Source organism: Nesoenas mayeri, assembly GCF_963082525.1.
Source record: "Nesoenas mayeri genome assembly, chromosome: 2".
In the NCBI taxonomy this organism is placed as follows: domain Eukaryota; kingdom Metazoa; phylum Chordata; class Aves; order Columbiformes; family Columbidae; genus Nesoenas; species Nesoenas mayeri.
In genome coordinates this window covers 143234189-143242007 of record NC_137543.1, presented here as the reverse complement: position 1 = coordinate 143242007, position 7819 = coordinate 143234189, and positions in this window count along the sequence as shown.

Below are 7819 nucleotides of genomic sequence, written 5' to 3'. Positions count from 1 at the left end.
GAAAACAATTTGTGTGTGTATGAGACAAAATAGACAGGCTGTTGTTTGTATGGATATTTTTAAAACATTGATATGGCATTTTTGGACCTAAAATCTCCATGTGCTTAATTCAATATGAACACAGCAAGAAAAAATGGTGGTCGGTGTTTTGTTTCAGTGAATGAATTTGTCACATGCAAGCAGATTACAGAGGAAAAGCCACGTTACAAAATAGATATGAGTCTTCATCCTGAAAAGGGTTAAATCCCTGCTCAATTTCTTTACACATTTCTTCTGAAAGACATGAAACAATTTTCTGAGCAGAACTGAAAAATTCACTCAGCTAATCAAAGCTTCCACACATTTTTGTTAGTGATTTTACTGCTCCCGAGTATATGGAAAGTCAGCTCACATTAACTTGATGCCTTCATTGTCAAGGTACAGGAGCACAGTGAATTTCATTCTTATGCACTGTTTCAGTCACACTTTAGAATAGCAATGAGCAAATTATGGACAAAGAAGCTGACTAAAAAAAAAAACAAACAAAAACACACAAAACCCACAAACAAACAAAAGCAGCTGTCACTGGGTAAGGTAATATCTTAAAATTATGGATATCGAATTTTGCTGGTAAAGCATAATTTATGCCTTCAATAATACTGTGTCTTCAAGTACTTCAACTACTAAAGAGCAGCTTCCCTAACAGTTGTACATACTCCAGCTATGAATCCTCCTCCAGGAACCACAACATGCATAAAAGGGAGGAGACCAAATCCTGGCCTGATTTACAATAACATTAATCAAGGGCAGGCAGTAAAGCAAGAAAAATCTGGTATCATCAGCATTTTGAAGGAATGACAATCATTCCTTTGCTGCTTATCACTTTCCTGAGAATTCATTAATTAGTAAATTTGTTTTACTATTTTGCTACATAATGTGATAAACTGTTCTACACCCATTCCACTAAATAAATAGAATTGCAGAATTTGCAGCACTGAAGGAACAAGCTCCTAGCATAAAGTTATGCACTAGATGAATTACTAACATAATTAGAATTACTAGAGGAACACCGCAGATTGTCTTGTCAATAATGTTTAACTCACAAACTGGTAGAAATTGTTATGAGTTTTATTAGAATTCTTTTTTGAACTGCCACACTTTGCCAGTAAAAAGTGTATTTTTTGCCTTTGTATCCCTAACAATCAATTATGGGAGCCTTTGTACTTAGTCCACAGCACACACAAATGTTATATGACATTAAAACCATTAAACTTCTGGGGAACTGCTTGCCATTCTTATTGTTATACTTTGGGTAGATAAACAATACTGTAGAAAGTGCATATCTATTAGTCATTTTATCTTTGTTGGGTGCTTAGTTACAATTTCTTTATGTGACATGGGAACATGAACAAAGTCTGTGAAAGACAAAACTTGTCATGGATGTGTCCACACAAAACACTTTATTCTTAGATCATAAGTTGCTGTGCACATATGTTCTTAGTGAAAGGTTCATAAGCTATAGGACATAGAACCAATTTCAAGTTGCCATACAATAGAAATAATTCTTTATGCAACAGAAGGCTATTCAATGAAATTATGAAAAACTGAAAATGTGTTTTATTAGCAAAATAGTATTGACAGTATGTTTTGCTGTTCAATGCTACAAAGTATGTTTGCGATTAAATGCCTGATGACAGAACATTTTCTTCTTGCATGTGGGTAAAACTAATTAATTGAAAAGCACAAAACAAAGTACATGCAATAATTTAACTAAGATACAATGAAAAATAGAGCTGATATTTCTGTTTGAATTTTGACCATGGTTTATTCATTATGCTTACAACAATGTTCTTTTCTGTTTGTGTTAACTTATCATGCTTAAAATGATAGGGTCTTTAAAGATGATACCACCTCAGGCAGCTTGGATTCAGTATGTCAAGTTCATGAACAGGAAGAAGAATTCAAATGTAGTATTGAAAATCACAAATGCATCTCATCAGCCGGCCAAATTTGGATGTGGAAGTAATTAGCTGTGTCAGAAGAATGAGTATTCTGCCTTGAAGGAAATAACAAAAGTTGCATAGAATTTGCATACAGCATATGAAATATGATAATTTCTCTGTAAACAGATGTGTTTTCAGATTTGATTTACTGTCATCACTAAATGATGAGGATGTGCATGAGTACTGATCTGATGATATTAAACTATTTATTTATTAAACTATTTATTTACTAGAAAAAGAGACAGAGAAAGGAAACAGCCTTCAGTTAATTGAACAAACTTTAATAAAGAGAAATAATTTGATGCTTGAAAAGAGGTAAGAAGTTAAAACAGAAAATTTTAAAATAATCTGGACATGAGTGCTGTAGACAAAGAAGGGATGACATTGATTGGAAACTGAGGGGAAGGTTGCTGATGGTTTCAGAAATGGTGTGCAGAGAATTCATCATCGCAGCCTTATTTAATATGCTTTTTATTGCTAACAAATTTTTGAACACTTCTGCTATATTTAGGTATGTTATTACATGAATAAGTAAAATATTGTGCATTCCTTTTATCTTAGGCTCAGAGAGATATAAGGAAGAATTTTAAATCTGAGCAAACCTTTGTACCTCAATTCATAGATAGACATAAACCAATGCTGATCACCCTCATATTCATTACAGTTAGCCAGAATTGGAAGTATTTAGGACTTCTGACACTAAATTATTTGTATTTGTGTACCTAAATGCAGAATATATACCTTATTTCCAAAATACCAAAGTTAAAAAATTCCTCCTGATGGAAGATAGGGGCAAATGGATGAATTTGAAGAGCTCATGTTAAGCATACCAGTCTGGAGATCCATCTTAAAATTTTTCCTTCTCTTAGATTCTTTCATTACTTCATGAGATGTAAGAACTGTATTTACAGAACCCAGGGGCTCTAGCTTGTAATGTCCTCTCTGATACATCTTCAAAACTATGTTGTTTTGGCTGTTTGCATTGGATAATGCTGACTCCACTAAAATTGAAGACAAATTTCTCATAGACTTCACTAAATTACAGGTTTCATTCTTTTCATTAAGAATACTGTTTCTGGAAGGGAAGAGGAAGTTGACTGAGATTTTTAAATTTTTAAAAATTTAAATTTTTAAATTTTAAGTTTAAAGTTCTAATGTGAACTTTATTCTTTTTCTTATAACATTTTTTACTCCTAGAAACATGCTTCTCTAGTAAACTCTGGACATGAAAAATTTATCAATCTAACACAAAAACAAAACAAACCCTTGAATTTTTAAAACCATATATATATATGTAAAATTCCTTCCAATTAGTGTTAAGGAAAAACTTCAGAGAAGTTGCTTTGACACTATGCTTTACCTTTGACATGACATTTTTGTATGCAGCCATAACCATTGAAATAGGAAGGTTCTTGCTGTACATCAACATAAATTTTGGTATTGGATAAGTAACCATGTCAGCTGAAATTCAATATTGAAGTTTTTATGGATTATTATTACAAAATAACACATTTGTGGGATATGCCTGAAATTTTAAGAACACAAAGTTTATATCTATGCATTTAAAACATATCTGTTCTTATTCTGTGACAGAAGTTGTTGTCTTCTGATCAAATAATCTCAAGTAATGGCAACAGAAGATGATCTGAATCTATACCTATCTGAGTTTAATTTTATTGAACCTGGTTGACCAGTTCAAATTTTAAGAGACATTTGAATGCCTACATTTCTATTTAGCCTACTAAAGTAGATGTCAAAATACTACTTAAATGAACAGTGTGAAATTCTAAGCAGTGTTGGTAATGTCAGCTAGACAAATTGCGAAAAGGAATGAGAAAATAAAATATGAATAGATAATTGTAAGAGAATAAAGAGGGTCTTAAAAAGATTTTTACACCAGGCGAGTTAAATAGATTAGCAACAAAGTTACGAGAATTTACACTGCATATATTTTATTCCGATTTTATCTTTTGGAAGTTTTTGATAATGATCCAAATCATTTCTGTTCAGTCATTTTCACAGCCCTCTTGCATCTTCTATGTACTCTTTCAGTGAATGTACAAGTACACTCTAGGTAAGATTTAGAATAAAAATCTGAATAATATCATGATGTAGGTGCACAGTCCTGTATCCTGGAAACTTAAACACTATTGGAAGCTGATCTTGTGCCTATGCTGCTTACATAGAGAGCAGACTTGTTTAGATCAACAATAAAAATAAAACATTTGCCTGATACAAATCAGTTTTTAACTCAATCTCCTGAACAAAACCTGTTTATCTGAGTTTTATATAGATACAAGACAGCAACACTCTACGAATGCCTAAACTCTTCTCCATGTAAAGAGCTTTAGATGTGCAAAATAAATCTGTCTCAGTGTCTTTTGCATAAAGATTAATCTGTTTTTAATTTCTCAAGTGCAATAAACTATGGCTGTGATTTTCAACCCAGGTAAGGAGTATTTGTATATTTCTTTACCATCAAATCCAGTATCTTTCCTGTCTTCTCTCTGAAATACTTCTATTCCATTCATTTCATACTTGCAGTAATTTATGAAGTGGTTATTCAAATAGGCACATATTACTCTTGAATATAAACAACATTTTAAAAACTGCTATAGCATAAAGAAATCATATAAGTGTCCACACAGAGGAATATTTTTGGAAGTTATAAGTTGTAGTAACTGATTTTAAAACAGACTGTAGAAAAATCAAAAAAAGGTACTTGAGAACATATTGAATATAAATATGTGAACATGTAAGATAGTGTTTTAAATATTTTGGGGAAAATAAATTAGATGTCATTGCTGGTGACTCTTTGGTAAAAAAAAAAAAAAAACAGACTGTGTAGAACATTACAGATCCGTTAGTTCAAATATAGTTTTTAACTAAGGTATTGACAAGAAAATTCGAAATTTCATTAGCAGTATTAACGACAATTGAACTGGAAGATGTAAATCCATCTCCTATTCTCTAATTACTCGTTTCGTCAATTCTGCTTTATAAAGATAGTTTTATTTATAGATGTATACCAAAATGCTGGGCTAATACATCTGGATTTATTTTTTTCTAGCTCAGGAGTGTATACAAAGACACTTAACTTCTATCTTCCAGAGACACCTGCAGAAAGATTTGATCAGATAAATTTTGAGTATGCATCACACTAGTTTTGTGAGAGTGATAATAAATCACTGATATTTCAGTCCCCATCTCACTAAGAAAATAATCCTTAAAAAAAATCTATTCATAAAATAATCAGTCTTCAATTATTGTTTGAGTAATGCTCACTGAAGTTTCTTTACATGCCATTAAAATTCAATATTTGAAAGTAATACAACAGTAGCAATAAAGACCTATATTGGAATGACAAACGCTGTACACATCAGCAAGCCATCAGCTCATTTTGGAGTTTCTGACATTTAAGTTATCTATTAAATATAACTAGAGGAACCATCTGGAGAGCTGTTGTATATAGAATGGCCTAATAAATGTGATTTGTCATGATGGTATGCCTTTAAATTATTTATCTTCTGTTTGACTGCAGTCTGACCTAGTAATTTCTTTACTGATTTTAGAAAATTCAAATTTAAATCATTTAAATCCCTGTAATATTGCTTACATATGATAGTATTTGACTACAATTACCTCTGGAGATCTAACTATAGAACCTGAATTCATTTCTTAGCTGAATAGGAGACTAGAAATGCAAATTTGTTTACAAAATGAGCAGTGTCCTAGTGAGGACAGGTTGCTGTTGCTTGGTGCCTTCACTTAAAAACATGTAAAAATGGCACTACAAATGCCAAAATGCTGAATGGAGAGAGTAAGTGTGGGAAGAACTCCCACATCCTCTTACAGATATGATATGAAATGTTCTCTCTGGAATCAACAAAATTAATTAATCCAGGGATTTTATGCTTAATTATACATGGTCAGTCACCTCAATATTTACAACACCCTGCAGCACAGTGAATAATTTAGGAATAATTCATGCTGATTTCTTGAACTAAATCCAGTAATGATTTTACAAATGCACTGAATTCATTATGTGAAATTATTTGAGAGAAGGGGTAAATTTCCATTATCTTTCCACATCTGCCAAATTCTCTGTTGAGCAGTAAATTATACTTTATTGACACCCCCAGCCTCCCAGCAATTCTTATTTCACAGCGACCCCTGATCATCACCGGATGTCTGCATATTGTCTCCTTCTGTGGGTCCCAACACCTTCAATGAAGCCTGCAGAAATCCTAACTGGCTTCTCTTCCCCACAGGCTGTGAGAAGGAATAAATCAGAAAGCCTAACTTCCCCGTAAACATCAAACATATGCTGTTCCACTGATCTTGCATTTTAGAAATTATTTTTCTAGGTCTATGACCCGCTGTGACTCATCAGTTTACACACCAACTAATATTCCATGAATTGTGACTGAATAGTCTCTAAATATCTTGGCTTCATACTCCTAGGGCGATTTAAAATTCTTAAACAAATCACAAAAAATTATTGTAAACAGTGTTATTTTCATTTTCACTTAGCCGTACTCGTGACGTTTGACCCTGACCCAGCATGTAAAGCAAGAAAATCAGAGCATCTATCTTGGCTCCATTCCAGACTTCAGCTGGTGGCTTACATGTCATTAGACTTAGGTAATTTCATAATATTTCATTAGAATTAGACCCTCAAATGAATCTAGCCATCGTTGGTTTATGAATCATCAGTCGTAGTCGGGGCATTTCAAAGCAAACTGTACATGCTTACTAATAAAAATACGTGCTCTAGGAAGCCTGAAAAACCCAAGAACAACAATGAATAATGGTCACTAGAGACAAGTGGTATGCAGTCAATTTAAATAAAGCAGTATTCAAAAAATGGTTTGGTTGTTGACCCTGTTTTACCTCTGGAAATCATTCTAACCTGTAGTTAGGTTTTTAGAAAGCATTCTAAATGTACCTCTTGCACATAAGAGGATATCACTGATGCCTCATTGCTAGATATTCTTTGACCATGTGCTTTTTTCTTTCTTCCAAAAACTCCGAAGGAACAAAACCATGCATATTAAAATAAATTTTTAAAGAAAATGTAACTCAGAAAACCGTATTATACTGTAGTCCTTTCAATTAATAATGTCACAGGCAGTTGAGCACCATGGAATTAGAAGCTCCACAATGCACTACTCCACATTTCACAAGCAAAAAAGTATGACATACAGAGTCTTATTGCTTAGAAGAACACTGGAGCTTGAAGATCATGCATTAAGTTTGAGCAACATTGGTGAAAATGAGATCTCATTCCCTCATTATACAATCCGACATCCTTCATCTAAAACCAAATGAGATAATAAAGGAAGAGAGATGAGATATATTTTCTGCATAAAGAACCATATAATCCTTTATCTGATTTAAATAATAGATTCATAAAATCTTTTTTTAAACATCCAACTAAATGATGCAGTGAAATATTAATAAATCTGCATATTTAATAAAACTAATACCACATGTTAAATGATATCCAGATTAATTGATATCCCTAGAGAAATACCAAACAATACTAACATGGTTGTGGTTATCTGTTGGATCTGAAGTTTGTAAAGGGTTGTATATAGAAACTGGTCTGAGTATTGTGCGGATTCTGTCACGTGGTATGTAGCAGCACAGCATTAAAATACTGGCTTTATTTTATACTTGCATATATTTTTATTGAAGCGGGGACTGTGCTGATGTTTGAGACTGAGTTGTAAGTGAAAACATCCTTAGTGCTTTACAAGACAATTTCTTCTTGTAAGAAAGGAATCTCAATCATTCTTAAGAATCAATGTGATGGGATGTTTTCAGGTGTATGG